The following is a 12,341-nucleotide window of genomic DNA, read 5'->3' as shown; positions in this document are numbered from 1 at the left end:
AGGTGAAAATGACAATGGGCCTTCCTCCAAAATGCTGTAATATTACATGCCAGCCTCTGCCTTGGAACCCTACAAGCCACCATCTTGAGAACATCAAAGGTATTTTTCGCTTTGAGAGCATGCCAGATCCTAGAGGTACTGCCACACAAAATAAACTGTCCTCCAAGTGACTGAAAATGCTATTTCCCCTCAATTGTAGGAAAGCATAAATAAATGGGACAGCATGAGATGGAGAAAGCAAAGGGAGAATTTGATACATTGAACACATGGGAGGCACACCCCATATTTCTCTGGGAGATTTATTCAACTTACTGCATCTTAAAGATGCTTGAAGGCACATCCAAATTCTTTGTAGGCTGGTGCAGCTGCTAAAACATGGGGACAACACTCAGTAATTCCACGTGTATCTTTTAAAATACATTTTTAAACTTTCTGTTACCAAAAAAAAAAAGAACTTACAATTGAGTCCTCTAAGAGTGATCTGTGGATAGGTATGCGTTTGAGAACTGTTTATTCCTGGTCTACAATAAGTACAGGAAATGAGAATAAGCATTTAGAAATGTTTATAGTAACTTTATACTGCCATACTGTTTTTACTGTATTTTACAACTGTATTAGTCACATGAATTCATTTTTTCAAATAAATTTTTAAAACTATCTTTTTAATCACATACAGTTGGGGAAATAATGGAATAACACCCATGTTTGCTACAGTCTGCCAGGCTCCTCTGTCCATGGAATTCTCCAGGCCAGAATACTGGAGTAGGTAATCACTCCCTTCTCCAGGGGATCTTCCAGACCCAGGGATTGAACCCCAGTCTCCTGCATTGCAGGCAGACTCTTTACCGTCTGAGCCACTGGGGAAGCCCCATGTTTGCATAACCTAGATTTGTTTCTAACAAACTAGCATAAATATAGAATACTTCATAGAGAAATACTGTGTGAAGAGGACATAGAACTATGCAGTTAAGTTTGCTTTTAAATTATTTCTTTAACTTTCTAACTGGCTTCTCTATCTTGTTAGCTTATTATATTATCGCCTTGAAAGGGGTGTCACCAAGAAAGTAAGATAGATCCATTTTTTCATATTTCTACTTCCAAATTCATAGATATTCCAAAATGTTTGTGTACATTAGGCTTTGAAAAATACAAAGGCAATAAGTATAACCCTTATCATTTCTGGAATATTCTTTTCTAACTCAGTTCTGTGTTCTCTGATATTTTTAACAAGTCTGTTCTTTAAAGACATCGTTATAGTGGTGTGCCTTATTTAAAATTTATTTTATGAAGGTAAAAACTGTAACTTTCCTTATAGCTACCCTGTTCTCATATTTTTGATGGAAAATTTTAAGGTAGTTTTAGATGTTCTTAAAAGATTTTAAATATATAAGAAAAAGTAATAGAATGGAACTGCCCACATTGTTTAAGGATTTAATTCAGGTTTGTGAAACAGAAGGTAGTAGGACTTTTCACTGTGGAGACTCTTTCAGCCCATAGGGAGAATTTAAGTAGAGCAACTTCATTTGGCTGTTATTAGTGTCAGTTAAAGATTCTGGCAAAGAAGAGGGAAAATAAAGGAAGTGTCACCCACCCACATCAACAGACTTAAAAAGCTGGAAAACTTGATTCACAGAGATTTTACATCATATTGCATCAGCAATTTGGACAAAGAGTCAGTAGTCCTTCAGTGAAAAGTTTGTTTGAACATAAACTGTTTTCTAGATGTTTTGCTAAAGTCTTGTAATGTCCAATTCCCACAACCTCTCTATGAGGGATTAAGAAGCACTGAACACAATGAGTTCAGAGTCATTTGTTTTCTCTGGCCTTGAAAAAAAGGAGGGGGCACACACATACCAAATTATTGATCTACTCTATTTTTCCTCTTATAGTTCATCCAAACATTCTATTATGAAGTTGAAACATTTCAGTTACTGTAATTTTTTCCTAAAGATTCCAGTTCCCACACTGAAATTCTGCCTCCACAGTCAGATTCAGAATCCAGTTCCCAAAATCTGTTCCAAAACGTTCGTGGCGTAACCCTTGAGAAAGGGAACTTCAAGCTCCACTTGTCTCCCTGCAGAATGAGTCAGAATACTTTTAAAAGCAACAAAAATGTGAAATCCCTTGATGAAGTGTTTTTGAAGTGTCCTGACCACATCTGTAGAAATGGTCAAATATTATCTAACTCAGTTCACTTTTTAAAGTGGAAAACAAGTAAACTTAGCATGAATCCAGGCAAATGATTCCTTCTTAAAGAAAAGAAAAGCTCATTATATACACACAAAGGAACTTGGTGTTAAACCCTGGGGTAGTGGTGGGCCCAAAGGAAGGAGAGTGAAAGAAATTGGTGAAAACCAGGGTGTAGGATTGAGGCGACTTACAGGGGCAAAATGCCATCTGGAAGTAATGAGAAACTCAGGGGACATGACAATTAGGCACACAGTATATGACTACTAGAATTCGCTGCTTATCCTTTCCACACATTCAGAGAGCTCTGTTATCAATGTTCTGATGAGTCAGAGATTTAAGAGAATCAAAATAGAGCAATCAAATACAGTACAGATTTCTATACAAAGTGTAAAACCCTCTACCTTCACCTTCAGCAAAGTGTTCTAACTTCATTCTTAATCATTCTGGAGGCAGATCCCTGAGACTGGAGTTTACAATTCTTATGACTAATGTTCCAGTGCAGGAAATGGGCTTCCCCTCCCGATGCAGAAGGCAGATGAACACAGTGAAGATGCCTGAGGGGCAAAGAAATCCACCCATGCAGTGAAAGGAACACCCAGTTAGTAATAATGAGCTGCTGTTGCTTCACTGCTCACTATATGTCACACATTATGTAGGATGATTTACACAGGGCCCCTCTTTACCTTTTCAACCATTCTAGAAGGTAGGTATTATTGTTTCCATTTTATAGGGTGAGTACTCTGAGGCAAAGAGGGATTCTCCTGAGATCTAAAGATGAGATCCAAATGCTTATTTGTCAAAGTACAAAGTCCAACCTCTTCACCACTCAGCCAAACTACCTGAAAGTTATCTGAATGGCTGTTTGAGGTCAGGAATGGAAGTGACTTACCTGGAACAGGATTGTAAGAGAAAAAACAGAATTAGGGCCTCTGGCAATGACTAGAATTATATTGTGTTGAAAAAACTTCAGTATAGTATCAAAATTAGCTTAAATGCACACTAACATAATTGAATGTATTTAATTAAAAAGTACTAGCCTGGCATGCTGCAATCCCTGGGGTCGCACCAACTCTTTGTGACCCCTTAGACTATAGACTGCCAGGCTCCTCTGTCCATGGAATTCTCCAGGCAAGAATGCTGAAGTGAGTTGCCATTCCCTTCTCTGGGGGATCCCAACTCAGAGATGGAACCCAGGTCTCCTGCATTACAGGCATTTTCTTTACTGTCTGAGCCACCAGGGAAGCCCCAAATCCTGTCCAGGAACAGGACAAATCCTAAGTCAATTTAATAATGTATACCAAGATTTATATAAGCAGGAGAATGAAATACCCTTGGAAACAGTCATCCAAGGAGACTCCATTTATTCCATTGTTCAGTGTCTTTGGGAGGTCTGTTTTTTTGTTTTTTTTTTTTAAACAACTATACTTCTTACGCTGTAAATATATCCTGCAGATTGTTTTATACATAATAGTTTGTACCTCTTAATCCCATATTGCCCACCTTCCCTCTCTGCACTGGTAACCACTAGTTTGCTCTCTATATCTGTGGTTCTGCTTCTTTTTTGTTTTATTCAGTAGTTTGCTGTATTTTTGGTGGCTCAGACAGTAAAGCGTCTGCCCGCAATGTGGGAGACCCGGGTTCGATCCCTGGGTCAGGAAGATCCCCTGGAGAAGGCAATGGCACCCCACTCCAGTACTCTTGCCTAGAAAATTCCATGGATGGAGGAGCCTGGTGAGCTACAGTCTATGGGGTTGCAAAGAGTTGGACACGACTGAGTGACTTCACTTCACTTTGCTGTATTTTTAGATTCCACATATAAGTTATGTCATACAGTATTTGTATTTCTCTGACTTATTTCACTTAGTATAATACCTTTCAAGTCCATTCATGTTGCTGGAAATGGAAAAATGTTCTTTTTTTATGGCTGAGTAGTATTATATTGTGTATACATACTACATCTTTATCCATTCATCTGTTAATGGACACAGGTTGCTTCCATATCTTGGCAGTTATAAATAATGCTGTCATGAACACTGGGGTTCGTGTATCTTTTTGAATTGCTGTTTTTGGGTTTGGGGGATATATACCCAGGAATGGAATTTCTGGATCATTTGGGAGTTCTATTTTTAGTTTTTAAAGAAACTTCTGTACTGTTTTCCACAATGGCTGCATGAATTTGCATTCCCACCACCAATGTACAAGAGTTCCTTTATCCCCATATCCTTGCCACCATATTTGTTATTTGATGTTAGCTATTATGACAGATGTGAGGTGATATCTCATTGTGGTTTTGATTTGCATTTTCCTCCTGATTAACAATATTGAGCATCTTTTCATGTGTCTGTTGGCTGTTTGCATATCCTCTTTGGAAAAAATGTCTATTTAGGTCTTCTGCTCATTTTTTAATTGGATTATTTGTTTTTTGATGTTGAGTTGTATGATCTGTTTATGTATTTTGGATTTTAACTCCTTTCCAGTCATATCAATTGCAAATATTTTCTTCCATTCAGTTTGTTCTCTTTTCATTCCACCGATGGTTTCCTTTGCGGTATTTAGGTCCCATATGTTTATTTTTGCTTTTATTTCCTTTTGCCTCAGGAGACAGATCCAAAAAAATATTGCCACAATTAATGTCAAACAGTATTCTGCCTGTGTTTTCCTCTAGGAGTTTTATGGTTTCCAGTCTTACATTTAGGTTAATCCAGATTGAGTTTATTTCTCTATATGATGTTAGAGAATGTTCTCATTTCATTCTTTTATATGCAGTTGTCCAGTTTTTGCAGCACCACTTATTGAGGAGACTGTCATAGACTGATTGACCATAAGTGCATGGGTTTACTTCTGGGCTCTCTATTCTGTTTCGTTGATCTATGTGTCTGTTTTTGTGCCAGTACCATACTGTTTTTATCACTGTACCTTTGTAATATAGTTCAAAGTCAGCATGATTCCTTCAGCTATATTTTTCTTTCTCAAGATTGTTTTGGCTATTCAGGGTCTTGTCTGTTTCCATACAAATTTTTTGAATTATTTGTTTTAGTTCTGTGAAAAATGCTACTGGTAATTTGATAGGGATTGCACAGAATAGGTAGATTGCCATGAGTAGTATGGTCATTTTAACAATATTAGTTCTTTCAATTCAAGAACACAGTCTATCTTTCCATCTGTGCTGTCTTCAGTTTCTTTCTTCAGTGTCTTATAGTTTTCTGAGTACAGGTCTGTTACCTCTGGTAGGTTTATTCCTAGGCATTTTATTCTTTGTGATACAATGGTAAATGGGATTGTTTAACTAGATGATAAAAATAAAAATGAATAAAAATGCAGGATTTCTGTATAATAATTTTATATCTTGCAAATTAATTTTGTATCTTACTGAATTTACTCATGAGCTCTAGGATTTTAGGATTTTTTATGTATAATATCATGTCATCTGCAAACAGTTACAGTTTTACTTCTTCCTTTCCAATTTGGATGCATTTTATTTTTTCTTGTCTTTTGTTGTAGCTAGGACTTCCAATACTATGTTGAATAAAAGTGGCAAGAGTAGGCATACTTGTCTTGCTCCTAATCCTAGAGGAAATTTTTTCAGCTTTTCATTATTGAGATAATGTTAGCTGTGGGTTTGTCATGTATGGGCTTTATTACATTGCCCACTTTCTGGGGAGTCATTATCATAAATGGGCATTGAATTTCATCAAAAGCTTTTTCTGCATCTCTTAGGTGGTCATATGATTTTTATTCTTCAGTTTGCTGGAATGGTATATCACACTGATTGATTTGCAGATATTGAGAAATCCTTGCATCCCTGGGATAAATCCTAGTTGATCATAGTATATGATCCTTTTAATTGTTTTTATTGCTAGATTTGGTTTGTTAATATTGTGTTGAGGATTTTTGCATCTATGTTCATCACTGATATTGGCCTGTAATTTTTTATTTTTTTTTTTAAATATCTTCTGCTTTGGGTATCAGGGTGATGATGGCCTCATAGAAGGAGTTTGGAAGTGTTCCTTCCTTGGCAATTTTTGGAATCACTTGAGAAGTATAGATTTTAACTCTTCTCTAAATGTTTGGTAGAATTTACCTGTGAAGTCATCCAGTCCTAGAATTTTGTTTTTTGGGAGTTTGTAGATTACTGATTCAGTTTCATTACTGATAATTTGTCTGTTCATATTTTCTATGTCTTCTGGTTCAGTTTTTGGAGATGGTACATTTCTAACAATTTGTCTATTTCTCTTGTGTTGTGTCTTCTGTTGGCATTTAGTTGTTCCAAGTAGTCTCTTACAATTATTGTGTTTCATGGTGTCAGTTGTACCTTCTTCATTTCTGATTTTATTGATTTAGGCCTTCTCCATCTTTTTTTCTGGATGAATCTTGTTAAAAATACATTAGTTTTATTTTTCCAAAAAGTTAGCTTTCAGTTTCATTGATCTTTCTCTTATTTTTTAGTCTTTATTTTATTTGTTCTGCTCTGAGCTTTTTGATTTCTTTCCTTCTACTAACTTTGAGTTTTGTTTGTTGTTCTCTGTCTATTTGCTTTAGGTATAAGTTTTGCTTATTTATTTAAGGCTTTTCTGATTTCTGGAGGTAAGCTTGTATTGCTAATATACTTCCCTCATAGAACTGCTTTTTCTGTGTCCTATAGGATTTGGATCATCATGTTTTCATTTCTATTTGTATGTATTTTTAATTTCCTTTTTGATTTCTTCAGTAATCCGTTGGTTGTGCAGTAGTATATTGTTTAGCCTTCTTGTGTTTGTGTTTTTTCAGTTTTTTTTCCTCTTGTAGTTGCTTCTAAACTCTTAGGGTTGTGGTTGAAAAAAATGCTTGATATTATTTTAGTCTTAATTTACTGAGGTTTGCCTAGCATGTGATCTATCTTGGAGAATGTTCCATGTACTCTTGAAAAGTGTATCCTGCTGCTTTTGAATGGAATGCTCTATAAATGCCAATTAAATCCATCTGGTCTAATGTGTTATTTAAGGCCAGTATTTTCTTATTAATTTTCTGTCTGGATGGTCTCTTCATTTACGTAAATGGGATGTTTAAAGTCTCCTACTATTATTGTTTGGCTGTCAGTTTCTCCTTTTATGTTTGTTAATAGTCCCTTATATATTGAGATGCTCCTGTGTTGGGGGTAAATATATTTACAATTGTGATGTTTTATTCTGGGGCTGATTCCCTGATCATTATGTGATTTTTGTTTCTTATAATAGTCTTTAAAGTCTATTTTGTCCAATATAAGTACTGTTACTCTGACTTTCTTTTGATTTTCATTGGCATAAAATAACCTTCTCCATTCCCTCACTTTCAGTTTGTGTGTTTCTCCAGATCTGAAGTGAGTCTCTTGGAGGCAGCATATATATAGGTCTTGATTTTTTAATCCATTCAGCCATTTTGTGTCTTTTGATTTAAAGTCCATTAACATTTAAGGCAATTATAGCTGTTGTGTACTTATTTTGTTACTTGTTTTTCAGCTACTTTGTAGATCATTTTTTCCTATTTCTTTTTCTTTTTTTCTTTTGTGATTTAATGGCTATTTTTAGTGTTATGTTTGGATTCCTTTTTCTTTTTTGTGTATACACCTACTATAGATTTTTCATTTGTGGTTACCATCAGGTTTTTATATATATACAGGTTTTTATAGTTTTTATATTATTTTCAGTTGCTGATATGTTATTTTCAAATGCATTAAAAAGCCTGCATCTCTGCTTTCCTCCCCTCATTACTGCCACAAAATTACAAAATGAACAGTTCATTGGAAAAGGCAAACATACTGTAAAGTAGGAAATTATCCACACAAAAAACTAGTAGGAAGGTTAAAAAAACGAAAGTACTAAAATCATCTATATCCAGAATAAGCAGAGACAAGACAATTGACAGTTCTTTGTTTGGAATTAACTTCTAATTATTGCTGTATTTCTCCAGTTTCATTGATATTTAATTGACATATATCACTGAATAAGTTTAAGATGTACCACATAATGGTTTAACTTTCATATATTGTGAAATGATTACTGCAATAAGTTTGTGAAGCAGCCATCATCTTTATATAAATACAGTAAAAAGTATTATAATATAAATTGTATTTATATAAATATAATAAAAAGAAAAAGCAGGAAAGAAAAAAATTATTTTCTTGTAAAGAGACCTCTCAGAATTTACTGTTTTAACACCTTTCTTATACAGCAGTGTTAGCTATAGTTATCATGTTGTATATTATATTTCTAATACTTCTTTATCATAACTGAAAGTTTGTATCCTTTAACCATGTTCCTCCAAAATTCTTCCCTACCCGCTGCCTCTGACAATCATTAGTCCTTTTACGGAGTTTTTTAAAATTAGACTGTGAATGTAAGATCATACTACATTTGTTTTTCTTTGTTTGACTTATCTCACTTAACATAAAGCCCTCAGGATCAATCTATGTTTTTGAAAATGGCAGAATTCTCTCATTTTTATGGCTGAATAATACTCCATTGTATACATTTACCACAAATTCTTGATCCATTCATCCACTGATGGACCCTCAGGTTGCTTTCGTGCTTTGGCAATTTGCAAATAATATTGCTACTGTGAACATGGGAGTGTAGATACCTCTTAAAGTTTGTCTCTGTTTTCTCTGGATGTATTTCCAGAAGTGGAATTGCTGGGTTATATAATAGTTTTATTTGTAATATTTTGAGACTCCTCCATTCTGTTTTCCAAAGTGGCTATACTAGTTTACAGTCCTACCAATAATGTACAAGGATCCCTATTTCTCCATATTCTTTCCACATTTATTTTCTCTTGTCTTTTTTCATGATGGCAATTCTAATGGTCACGAGGTGATACATCATTGTGGTTTTGATTCAGTTCGGTTCACTTAGTCGTGTCTGACTCTTTGCAACCCCATGAACTGCAGCATACCAGGCCTCCCTGTCCATCACCAACTCCCAGAGTCCACCCAAACCCATGTCCATCAAGTCGGTGAAGCCATCCAACCATCTCATCCTCTGTCGTCCCCTTCTCCTCCTGCCTTCAATCTTTCCCAGCAGGTGGCCAAAGTACCGGAGTTTCAGCTTCAACATTAGTCTTTCCAATGAACACTCAGGACTGATCTCCTTTAGGGTGGACTGGTTTGATCTCCTTGCAGTCCAAGGGACTCTCAAGAGTCTTCCCCAACACCACAGTTCAAAAGCATCAATTCTTCAACACTCAACTTTCTTTATAGCCCAACTCTCACATCCATACATGACTACTGGAAAAACCATAGCCTTGACTAGACGGACCTTTTTTGGCAAACTAATGTGTCTGCTTTTTAATATGCTGTCTAGGTTGGTCATAACTTTCCTTCCAAGGAGTAAGTGTCTTTTAATTTCTTGACAGCAGTCACCATCTGAGGTGATTTTGGAGCCCCCCAAAATAAAGTCAGCCACTGTTTCCACTGTTTACTCAGATATTTGCCATGAAGTGATGGGACCAGATGCCATGATCTTAGTTTTCTGAATGTTGAGCCTTAAGCCAACTTTTTCACTCTCCTCTTTCACTTTCATCAAGAGGCTCTTTAGTTCTTCTTCACTTTCTGCCATAGGGTGGTGTCATCTGCATATCTGAGGTGATTGATATTTCTCCCAGCAATCTTGATTCCAGCTTGTGCATCATCCAACCCAGCGTTTCTCATGATGTACTCTGCATAGAAGGTAAATAAGCAGGGTGACAATATACAGCCTTGACGTACTCCTTTTCCTATTTGGAACCAGTATGTTGTTCCATGTCCAGTTCTAATTGTTGCTTCCTGACCTGCATACAGATTTTTCAAAAGGCAGGTCAGGTGATCTGGCATTCCTATCTCTTTCAGAATTTTCCACAGTTTGTTGTGATCCACACAGTCAAAGACTTTGGCATAGTTAATAAAGCAGAAACAGATGTTTTTCTGGAACTCTCTTGTTTTTTCAACAATTGGCATTTCCCTAATGACTAGTGATGTTAAGCATCCTTTCATGTATTTGTTGGTCATTTCTACATCTTCTTTGGAAAAATGTCTATTTATGTTTTTTCCCTATTTTAATGGAATTATTATTTTTCCTATTGAGTTTTATGAGTTCTTTATATATTTTAGATACTAATTCCTTATCAGATACATGGATTGCAGATACTTTTTCTCATTTCTAGGTGATCTTTTCACTTTGTTGTTACTTTTGCTGTGCAGAAGCATTTTGGTTTCATATAGTCCCACTTTTTGATTTTTGCTTTTGTTGCTTGGCTTCTAGGAATCATACCAAAAAGTCATTGCCAAGACCTATGTCAAGGAACTTTTTTGCCATATTTTCTTCTGGTAGTTTTACTGTTAGTTTCAGGTCTTACATTCAAGTCCTAGTCCATTTTTAGTTAATTTTTGTGAGTGGTGTAAGACAGAGGTCTAGTTATATTCTTCTACATGTGTCCAGTTTACTGAATACATTGATTAAACATAACAGCTTTTGGCGAGTTCTTTAGGATATTCTACATATAAAATCATACCATCTGCAGAAAGAGGCAATTCTAACTTGTTTTCCAATTATGATAACTTCCCTGGTGACTCAGATGGTTAAGAATCTTTCTGCAATGCAGGAGACCCAGTTTCAATCCCTGGGTCAGAAAGACTCCCTGGACAAGGCTTTGACTACCCACTCTAGTATTCTTGGCTGGAAAAACCCATGGACAGAGGAGCCTGGTAGGCTACAAAGAGTTGGATATGTAGAGTTGTGTCCAACTCTTTGTAGGAGTTGCAAAGAGTTGGACACAACTAAGTGACTAACACTTTGAACACTTCTTTTTCTTGCCTGATGTTCTGGCTAGAATTTCCAGTACTGTGTTGAATGGAGTGGTGAAGGTGGGCACCCTTGTGAGGAAATGCTTTTAATCTTTCTCCACTGAGCATGATATATTAGCTGTGGGCTTATCACATGTGGGCTTTATTATGTTGAGATACATTTCTTTAATACCTAATTTGTTAACTTTTTATCATTAAAAGATGTTGATTTTTTCAAATGTTTTTTCTGCATCTATTGAGATGATCATAATTTTTTCCCTTTTGTTTTATTAATGTGATATATCATATTGATCGATTTGTGTATTTTGAATCATTCTTGCATCCAGGGATAAATTCCATTGACCATGGTGAATGATAGTTTTAGTGTGCTGCTGAATTTGCTTTGCTTGTATGTTATTGAGCATCTTTCCTTTTATATTGATAAGAAATATTGGGTCAGTAATTTTCTTTTCTGATCGTGTCCTTTTGTGTTTTGGTTTCAGGTAACACTGGCCTTGTGAAATGAGTTTGGCCATGTTCCTTCCTCTTCAATATTTTGGAATTGTTTGTAGAAGATAAGTATTAGTTCTTCTTGTGTTTGGTAGAGTTTCCCCTGTGAAGCCACCTGGTCCTAGACTTTTGCTTTGGACAGGGATGGGGGAAGAGTTTTTTGACTACCAATTCAGTTTCATTGCTAGTGATTACTCTGTTCAGATTTTCTATTTCTTTCTGAGTCAGTCTTCAAATATTTTACGTTTCTAGGAATTTGTCTATTTGTTCTAGGTTATCCACTCTGTTGGCATATAACTGTTCATAGTATTCCCTTATGATTGTTTGGGCTTCCCTGGTGGCTCAGATGTTAAAGAGTCTGCTTGCAGTGAGGCAAATGCAGGTTCAATTCCTAGGTCGGGACGATCCCCTGGAGTAGGAAATGACAACCCACTCCAGTATTCTTGCCTGGAGAATTTCATGGACAAAGGAGCCTGGCGGGCTACAGTCCATGGGGTCACAAAGAGTTGGACTCGACTGAGGAACTAACACTTTTTTTTTCTTTTGATTGTTTATATTTCTATGATGTAAATTGTAAGTTCTCCTCTTTCATTTATTTGGGCCCTCTCTCTCCTTTTCTTGGTGAGTCTGGGTAAATATTTGTCTATTTTGTATATTATCTTTTAAAATCTAGTCCTTATTTCAGTGAGCTTTTCTATTTGTTTTAGTCTTTGTTTTATTAAGGGTGTTTGTGGAGTTCCGTTCTTTCATTTGTAACATATCTTTTGTCCTCTCATTTGACTTCCTGTGTTTGTTTTTATGAATTAGGTGAAACAGTTATTCTCCCAGTATTGAAAACATGTCCTTGTGTTGGAGCATCCTTATACAGACT

The sequence above is a fragment of the Dama dama genome, chromosome 15 (assembly GCF_033118175.1).
Source record: "Dama dama isolate Ldn47 chromosome 15, ASM3311817v1, whole genome shotgun sequence".
Taxonomy (NCBI): domain Eukaryota; kingdom Metazoa; phylum Chordata; class Mammalia; order Artiodactyla; family Cervidae; genus Dama; species Dama dama.
Note: the sequence above shows the minus strand (reverse complement) of the source record.